Source organism: Sceloporus occidentalis, unplaced genomic scaffold (genome assembly GCF_023333645.1).
Source record: "Sceloporus occidentalis isolate IW3139 unplaced genomic scaffold, rSceOcc1.0.p SCAF_4, whole genome shotgun sequence".
NCBI classification, from domain to species: Eukaryota; Metazoa; Chordata; class Lepidosauria; order Squamata; family Phrynosomatidae; genus Sceloporus; species Sceloporus occidentalis.
In genome coordinates this window covers 199,988,211-199,998,602 of record NW_028316984.1, presented here as the reverse complement: position 1 = coordinate 199,998,602, position 10,392 = coordinate 199,988,211, and positions in this window count along the sequence as shown.

Below are 10,392 nucleotides of genomic sequence, written 5' to 3'. Positions count from 1 at the left end.
CCTCAGGACTCCACCGGCAAGGAATGGAGGGAGGAGGAGGAGACACAACCCTCTCGCTCCGGGAAAAAGGCAGGGCTTGGAAGAAGGGACGCCCGTCGGGGAGGGAGGGAGGGAGGGAGGCCGAGGAAGAGCCCCCTCCTCCAAGGGCCGCCCCTCCGGCCCCTTCAGCCGGCAAGACAGGAGCAAGGGCAGCCACTCAAGCACTCCCTCCTCCGAGGCCGCTTACAAGGGGTGTCAGCGAATTGCCCCCAACAAGCTGGGCACTCATTGCAGCGACCCAGGGAAGGGTGCCAGGCTGAGTCGACCCTGAGCCCCAGGACTGAACCCACAACCTTGGGTTCCCCTCTCTCTTTCCTCTTCCTTCTCCCAGTTGCCCTCTTTTGTCCTCAGCTTACTCCAGTCCCTGCAAACCGCCTTCAGCAAAGGGGCAGAGATGGCTAGATCCAGGTCCTCTGCCCATAGCCTTCAAGGGTGCGGATTTGGCACAGACTGTACAGTCCTCTCCACCTTTTCAGATGACTTTCAAATGCCCTAGTTTTTCTCACCCTCCTCCTCCCAGTCCTCAGCTTACTTCAGTTATTGCAAACTGTGTGTCCCAAAGGCGCTGGGATGGGTAGATCAGGACCCTCCTTTCACACCCTCCAAGGCTCCCAGTTTCATCCAGATGCACTTCAGCCTCTGTCTTCCCACTTTCTCAGCGGATTTTCAAATCTTCCAGTTCTCTCTCTCTCTCTTCATCCTCCCCTTCACTTTCCCCCTTTGCCCTCAACTTAAGTCCCTGCAAACCAAGTTTCCCAAAGGTGAGATGATGGGTAGATTGGGGCCCTTCTCCCATACCCTCCAAAGGTCCAGATTTGGCATGGACAGTAGGGCTTCACAGAATTGGAAGAGACAGATGGGGTGCTTCAAGGCTGAAAAGGTAGGTTTGGGGGCTGTGTGACAAAGAGGGGACTGCTGAGGAAAGGCAGAGCATTTTCCAGCATCCCAGTGGGTTCAGGTAAAAGCAAACTGCTGCAGCCTCTCTCAGCTTCTCAGTTCTTCCTCATGCCATTTTTGTTTTTCCACCAGGACTACACTCTGATGTTGCATGATCACACGAGTCCCAGTTTGATTTGCAAAATGCTGGAGGTATGCCCTCTCCGCTCCTCAAGAATGCCTCTGAGAAACTGTGGGGAAGACAAGTCTTTCTCATGTTTTCCCCCTTACCATTCAGTATTAACCCCACCCCCCAAAAAGAACTCTATAGAGAAAAGATTCCTTAGTATGGTGTAGTGGTTGGAGCGTTGGACTAGGACTCTGGAGCCCAGGGTTCGAATCCTGAGTTGGCCATGTAAACCCACTGAGGAACCTTGGGCGAGTCACACACTCTCAACCTCAGAGGATGGCAATGGCAAATCCCCTCTGAAGAGACTTGCCAAGAAAAGCCCATGATAGTTTCAACTAAGGTTGCCATAAGTCATTTCGTGGAGACATACAGCAAGAACAAAGTTTTCTTGGAACTAAAGGAGGGAGCCTTAACTTTATTTTCCAAATGTTGTTGACTACACTTCCCAGAAGCCCTAGAAGCCTGGCCAGTGTTCAAGGATTCTGGGAGCTGGAGCCTAAATCATCTGCAGGGCCAAAGGCTGAAAACTACCTATCTAGAAGAGAACATCTCCACCACAACTAGGGCTTATCCATCCTTCTTCCTCCAGATGTTTTAGACTTCATCTGGAATCGCTGAACACCTAAGGAGTGGGGTGTTATCAGTATGCTGATGACACCCAAATATACTTCTCCATGTCTCGGTCATCAGCAACGACGACAGATGGCATTTCTCCCTTCAGTCAATGTCTTGCAGCAGTAATGGACTGGATGAGGGAAAACTAGCTCAAGCTGAATCCAGACAAAACGGAAGTACTTACAGTAGGGGCTCCCAAACCAGGTATTGGGCTGCAACCTCCAGTCCTAGAGGGGTTCACGCTCCTTTAAAAGGACTGTGTTCGCAGCTTAGGGATGCTTCTCGACTCGTCGCTTCAGATGAGAAATCAGGTGAATGCAACAGTCAAGAGTGCCTGTTATCAGCTCCGGCTGATATGTCAGCTGCGCCCTTTCCTGGAGCCGGGGGACCTTGAAACTGTAGTACATGCACTGGTAACCTCAAGACTTGATTTTTGCAATGCGCTGTTCATGGGGCTACCCTTGTGCCTAGTCCAGAAACTTCAACGGGTGCAGAATATGGCAGCCAGATTGATTACAGGAACAACTAGGAGTAACCATATTACACCTATATTGAAATCACTCCAGTGGCTGCTTATTTGTTTCCGGGCACAGTGCAAGGTGTTGGTCATTATCTTTAAAGCCCTCCATGGCTTGGGCCCAACTTACTTAAGGGATCGCCTCCTTCCGTATAATCTGCCCCGCACCCTCAGATCCTCTGGGAGGAATTTGTTGCAGTCCACAAAGACCAGATTGTCAGCAACCTCCACGAGGACTTTTTCCGCAATCGCTCCCACTTTATGGAATGGCCTGCCATCAAGATCCATCAAATTGCCAACCTTGAGAGCTTCAAGAAAGGAATAGAACTTCAGGCCTTCCCGTAATAGAACCCAGCCACGTAAAGATCCCCCCACAGACATATATAAGCGAAGACTTGACCCACTGTTATTTTATTATCGTACAATTTTTAGATTTTATCATTTGTAATTTTAATGCATAGAATTGTTTAATCCTTTTTTAAGGGGGGGAATTGTATTTTTTTAAAAGGTTGTACGCCACTTTGATTGTGGAAACAAAAAGTGGGATATAAATTAAAGTTTTATTATTATTTATATATTATTTAAGGGGTTATTCAGACAGTGAAAATAATCCAGGATCAATCTGGGTTGAATCTCCATTGTTCACATACATCCCAAATGCACCCGATTAAGTTATTTTGGAGGGCCTGCCAAAAGCCACACTTAATCTGAGATATTCGATATCGGAGGTATTCCAGAGTTTTATTCTTTTAAAGATCAGCATTGTCGGCAGTGTGAATAACCAATGCGAATCGATCTGGATAGACACAGGATAAAACTGCATGCCTTGAATGTGTTTCGAATATATTTGCACTGTCGACTCAGTCTTCATTTGAGCAACTGGACTTGCGAAGATGCACAGAAATGCGGTTCTGTAGTGTGAGTGAGATGATTCATATAGTCACACTAAAAAAAATAAATCTGACATCTGAATGACCCTTAAACTAAGCTGACCAGCTTCTGGGAGCTGAAGTCCAAAATACTGGGGGAACAAAGGTTGAGAACCACACAGTTAGAGCACTTGGAAAGGGGAGCTTTGAACTTCCAAAAGGATGTCAAGGCGTGTTGACACCTTCTGTCTCCCCACCCTTCTCACTTGGCAGATAATGTCTCCCAGAATACACAGAGGAGAGTGCCAACCATCCAGCTGGCAGGATATAAGCATGGGCACCACCTGTCAGCGAGGGATAGTCCCCAGGTTAATAATTCTGCTCTGTTTACAAGAAATTTTATTAGGTGCTGAAGGTATATGGCTATAGGTGACTTAGAGCCAGGCCTTACTAAGGCTCAGCAGAAGTCCTGCTATTGCTAAAGGCCATCTCTCTCTCTCTCTCTCTCTCTCTCTTTCATGTGCTATACTTTTTATAACTTCCTCTTAACACTGTGGGGGACCTTTGGCTGATTATCAGAGAACCAGCGTGGTGTAGTGGTTTGAGTATTGGATTGTGACATTGGAGACCAAGGTTCATAATCCCTGATCAGCCATGGAAACCCACTGCATGACTTTGGGCAAGTCACACTCTCTCAGCCTCAAAGGGAGGCAAAGCAAACCCAAAGTTTTTTGTGGGTTTTTCAGGCTATGTGGCCATGTTCTAGAAGCGTTTGTTTCTGATGTTTCACTAGCATCAGTAGCTGTCATCTTCAAAGAATGCTGACATGGAAGTGAGTGGGGTATATATATATACTATGTGACTCTAGGTTGGGAGGATTGATTTTCTTGTTAATCTGTGTATTGTTCTGTTGTTGAATGGCAAGGCCTCAGGGTGGGAGGATATGCAAAGAGGATTTGTGTCTGTTTAATTTGAGGTCTGTTGTTTGCTGGGAAAACCCCTGGCCCTGGGTGGTTTTCATTTGCACTTGTTGGGTCTTGCTTTTTGTGTTTTTCAGGACTGGTAGCCAAACTTTGCCAAGTTGTCCAAGTGCTTGTGGATTTCAATGGCTTCCCTTTGCATTCTGACCTGATAGCTGTTGACATGGTCCAGAATTTCAGTGTTGGCATAGTCCAGAATTTCTCACCCTGAGGCCTTGCTATTCAACAACAGAACAATACACAGATTAACATGGGAATCACTCCTCCTAACCCTGGGTCACATAGTGTGTGTGTGTCTGTGTCTGTGTGTCCCACTCGCTTCCATGCCAGCATTCTCTGAAGATGCCAGTCACAGACGCTGGTGAAATGTCAAATATAAACTCTTCTAGAACATGGCCACATACCCCGAAAAACCCACAAAAAACTATGGATGCTGGCCACAAAAGCCTTCAACTTTATTAAGGCAAACCTCTTCTGAACAAATCCTGCCAAGAAAACCCCACGATAACTTTTCCTTAGCATCGTCATAACTATGGTATAGTATAGTGGTTTGAGTGTTGGACTATGACTCTGGAGACCAGGATTCAATTCCCATCTTGGCCATGAAGCCCACTGGATGACTTTGGGCAAGTCACATACTCTCAGCCTCAGGGGAAGGCAATGGCAAATCTGGCAAGAAAATCCCATGATAGGGTTATGGCAACCCTAACACAATGACTTGAAGGCACACAACAACAACAATTCTAACAGGGAGAAGAAACCCAATAGAGGCATCAGGAATGGTCACCAGAGAAAAAGCTTTTCTGCATCTGCAGAATTCTTTCCAAAGACAGATCTCCCTTGAATCTTTATTAGTATAGTGTGCTAAGGTCTGGAAACCAGGCCCTATGAGGAGCTGCTTAGGAGCTGGGTATCATTTTCAAACTGTATTCTATTTTTAATATTGTAAAAGTTGAATTCCACTGTAATCATCCAATTTTCACAATTCCTTTTTTCCTAGTCGAAACCTGTTTATCGCATGATGTTTTTCGCATACAAGTTAAACAGATAGAGTGAAAGAATACAGCCTTGTCTGACCCTCTTGCCAATTGGAAACCATTCCATTTCTCCATATTCTGTCCTAACAGTAGCCTCTTGTCCTGAGTAAAGGTTTCACATCAGGACTACCAAATGTTATGACACACCCATTTCTTTAAGAGCGATCCATAATGTCTCGTGGTCTATAAAAGCAAATGTTTTGCCATAGTCTATAAAGTATAGGGTGATTTTCTTTTTGAAATTCCTTAGTAGATTCCATTATCCCGCATATGTTTGCAATATGAACCCTAGTGTCTCTTCCTTTTCTGAATCCAGCTTAAACATCTGGCATTTCTCCCTCCATATATGGTTAGATTTTTTTGTGATAGAATTTTGAGCATCACTTTGCTTGCATGAGAAATTAATGCAATGGTCTTTTTTAAAAAAAACATCACTTTGTTAAAAGTGTTAAATTGATAGCTGGCATCCTGTTGATTTTTTATCATGGTGTAGTAGTTTGAATGTTGGACTAAGGCTCTGGAGACCAGGGTTTGATTCCCAGCTTGGCCATGAAACCCATTGGGTGACTTTGGGCAAGTCACACTCTCTCAGCTTCGGAGGATGGCAATGGCAACCCACCTCCCACAGAAACTTGCCAAGAAAACCTCAAAATCGGTTCACCTTAGGGTCACCATAAGTTGGAAATGACTTTAAGGCACACAGCAACAAACACTTGAGGATCTTGTCTAGTTCATTCAGAACTGCCCCTCCAAGTACAAGCCTTCTTCTGATTTCTTGACTGCTATCTCCATTCTGATTCATGATTGAACCAAGCTACTGAAAATCTTGAACTATGTCAGTGTCTTCATCTTCTCCTTTAAAGTGATGTTAGCCATCTGTGATCATTGTTTTGGGGATGCCACTGTAACCCTGCCTTTGCACTTTCTTCCTGGGCTTTCTTCCTTAATCAGATCCTAAAACATCCAGCTGCTTCTCAAGGGGAACGTACACATTTGTAAATAACTACTATAATGCCAGCCTATAATTCTCTTTGATAAAAATCCCCGCCCCTCCCATAATGCTGCTTTTTTGACCTGAATCAGAGATACATGTGCAAAGTGACTCAGCCAGGGATTCATGACCAACCTTCACTTTCAAGGGCCAGTAATTCTGCTCTGTCATGTCCAGCACAAGGAGTGGCCGAATTGGCTTCCTTTAGCGAAGGCAGTGGATTGGAAAGAGAATGAATCATCCCTCGGAAAGCTTTGATGGTCCCTGAGCTCACAGGAAACCTGAGAGAGGTTCTAAAATAGTACTTTCTTAGGGGCACCTTGGCAGTCTTCTGATGGTATGGATTTCAAAAATGAGTGATCTAACCATTTTGAGCTTTGAGTGTTCTATTAAGATGAACCTAAACAAAGCATGTTAGGAAATGGTTGTGGTGGGATTTGAATTTGGGACTTCCTGGTTCACTGACCAGTCACATGCTGAGCCACTGATGGGGCTGGTGCTATTGGAAATGATTCATACATGAACTTGAATTAAAGGTGAAAACTGGGAAAATGAGCGGTGGCTGTGGCTTCTATATCAGCGGAATGGTGAATCCGTCCTGGGGTTTAGATGAAACTGCAGAAGAGCTATCCGAGGTCTTGACTCCCACACCAGTTGCAAAACAGTTCCTTGGATTGCTCCTTTAAAGTTCAGGTTCAGCTCCATAGATTAGGAGCCTTATCACACTAGACAATTCCCGCTCAGAAACGGGATTTTAAAAGTAGAAAAAAACCACAAATGCGGGAGGTTTTTCAGCCACGTTTGCACCAAACAGCAATAACGCAAAAATAAAGTGAATGGGAAGTGGACAAAAATGACACCTTTTTACTTTTGAGAAGTTCCTGGAAGTAAAAAAGGTGTTGTTTTTGTCCACTTTCCGTTCACTTTATTTTTGCATTATTGCTATTTGGAAGAAACGTCGTTTGAAAAACCTCCTGCATTTGTAGATTTTTTCTACTTTTAAATCCCGTTTCTGAGCGGATTCATCTCATGTGATAAGATCCTAAGACTAAACCCCAAGGGGGATTTACTACCTGGCTAACTGAAAGTAACATTGACTGCCACTGAAAGTAACATCATGATAATGAGATTTTTTGGGAGGGTAACAAGGGTGTGGGGACGCAGTGGCTCAGCAGTTAAGATGCTGACTCTGATGACTGCAAGATTGGCAGGTTAGCAGTTGAAGGCCCAAGCACTGTGGAATGGAGTGCGCTCCTGTCACTAATCCCAGGTTCTGCCAATCTAGCAGTTCAAAAGGATGTAAAAGTGCAAGTAGATAAAGAGATACCACTTTTGTGGGAAGGTAACAGTATTTGGTGCTACCGGATTTGTCTTTGACAACATTGAGTCTTTGGCTTAGGAACGGAGATGAGCACAGCTCCCTACAGTCAGAAACAACTGGACAGCCTTGTCAAAGGGAAATACCTTTACCTTTTAAACAAGGATGTAACAAGGCATTACATTTCAAGTGGAAGGCAACAAACAGGTTGAAGATGGAACCTCTCTGTTCAGAGGCAGTATACCATGGATCTTGAAGTACAAGTGAGAAGTAAAAAGGCATGAGTATCTTTGTTTTCCAAGGGCATCTGGTAGAATGTTACTAGAACAACAATGTTGGACTAGGTCTTGGGGGGGGGACTCATGCCATCCTTTAGATGTTGCTGAATTGTGAATCTCAGCAGACCTAGCCACTACAGTTGCCCCTCCTTTTATGCAGGGGATCCATTCTGGACTCCCCGTGAAAATGGAAATCCACCAATGTTCAAGCCCCATTAGTTTGAATGGCAGTGTGCCCCCACGTGCGGGTGGGGCACTATGGGCGTGCATCCCATTTTATGTCCCTCTGTTTGCCCCTCACACATAATCGAGGGACGCAGATTTGAAGTCTGCACAAACGAAAGGATGACTATATATCCAAAGGTGAAGAATGCTGGGAGTTGCAGTCTAATGACAACTGGAGGGCTGCAAGAGTCCCACCTGTGCATTAGATGGACAAAATTTAGGCTCTACCTTAGAAGGCTGCTGTAAAGATTACAGAGATCATGGTTGGGTAGTAAAGTTGTTGTTGTGTGCCTTCAACTCATTTTCAACTTATGGCGACTCTATCATGAGGTTTTCTTGAGAAATTTCTTTAGAGGGTTTTTTTACCATTGCCATCCTCTTGAGGCTGAGAGAGTGTGACTTGCCCAAGATCACTCAGTGGGTTTCCATGGCAGAGTGGAGATTTGAACCCGGGTCTCCAGAGTTCCAGAGACTATTCTGTCTCTTTAGATAGTCCCTTTGGAGGTCATGCTAAAGCTGAGAGCTGAGTCACTCCTTCAGTTCTCATCAGTTTCTCAGATATTAGTAACTTGTAAGAGTTTGTAAATATACAAGATGAGAAAAAGGGATAACTTTGCTGGAATAAGTTGCATTCTTTCCTCTTTAATGCAATACTGCCCCCTATGGGATGAAATTGTTAATATCTGTATTTATAAAATGTTTGAGGTACAACCCAGCTGCAGCTCATCGATTAAAATTACTTTCAAATGTACCATATTTTAATGGGGTGAGCTAGCATGATGTACCAGTTTGAGCATTGGACTATGATTCTGGAGATCAGAGTTCAAATCCCGGTTTGGCTATGTAAACCCACTGGAAGACCTTGGGCAAGCCACACTCTCTCAGCCTCAGAGGATGGCAATGGCAAACCCTCTCTGAAGAAACTTGCCAATGACTTGAAGGCACACAACATCAACATTTTAATGGGGTGCAGCTGAAAACGTGCTTAATTTCCCTGGACAAAATCTGCCCAGCAACTTGTATATCTAGTTTCATATTCACACTGGAACCCAGAGGAGAGAAAATTCATCACCTTCCAAGACATTCCACTCCACCATCATATAGTTCTTAAGCTCAATATGTTCTTCCTAATGTTTAGGTGGAATCACTTTTCTTGTCATTTGAATCCATTGCTTCATGTTCTCATCTCTGGAGCAGCAGAAAACAAGCTTGCTTCATCTTCCGCATGGCATTCTTTCAGATATTTAAAGGTGACTATCATGTCAACTTTCAGTCTTTTCTTCCCCAAGATGAACATACCCAGCTCCTCAGCCATTCCTTACAAGTCTTGATTACCAGATCTTTGATCACATCTTGGTTGCCCTTCTTGGCACATGCTCCAGCTTGTCCACATCTTTCTTTAACTGAGGTGCCCAAAACAGGACACAGGATTCCAAGTGAGGCCTGACCAAAGCAGAACAGAGTGCTACAACTTCTTCCTTTGATCTGGACAGTATGCTTCTATTGATGCAGCCTAGAATGCATTGATTTTTTTGGCTGTCACATCACACATTTGACTTATGTTTAGCTTGTGGTCTACTAAAACCCCATGACCCTTTTCCCATGTACTGTTTCCAAGCCAGAGATCACCCATTTTATATTTGTACAGTTCATTTCTCCTGCTTGGATATACTCCTTACATTGAAATGATTTTGTTAGCTTTGGGCCAGCTTTCTAATCTATTAAGTACCTTTTGAATTTTGATCCTCTCCTCTGGGGTATTAGCTACTCCTCCTAATTTGGTGTCATCTGCAAATTTAATAAGCAGGCCCTCTATTCCTTCCTCCAAGTCACTGATAAAGATGTTGAATAGCACTGGATCCACAACAGAACCTTGTGGCACCCCACTGCTCACTTCTTTCCAAAATGAAGAGGAGCCACTGCTGATCACTCTTCAGGTTCGGCTGGTCAACCAATTACAAATCCGCCTAACAGTTGCATTGCTTATGCCACATTTTACTAGCTTGTTTGCGAGAATATCATGGGGGACTTTATCAAAGGTCTTACGGAAATTTCCTGTCATTAACTTTGTTTTTCACAGAAATCACTATCAATTTCCCAGTAATTTTGCAGCATATTCTTGTTGTTTGGACGTTTTGTCCACTGTGTCCGATTTTGTCTCCAACTGATACATGACCAAAGGCAACAATCTGGCCTCTGACTCATCTCTGTAAAAACCCAAGAAAAGAAAATCCTGTTTTCTTCAAAGGAGAGGGCTATTGTTTGCAAGGAAACCTAGCAAATCGCAAGGCTGCAAATAATCTGCCTTTCCTGGAAATATTCTTTTGCACAGACGCATGCAGGTTCTTTCCTTGTAATGACATCCTAAGTCGGTCTTAGCCATGGCTGAATATAATAGGAGATGAAAGGGTCACCATGATCCTGCCTATCTATGGAATGGCCACAGTCCAGATAACA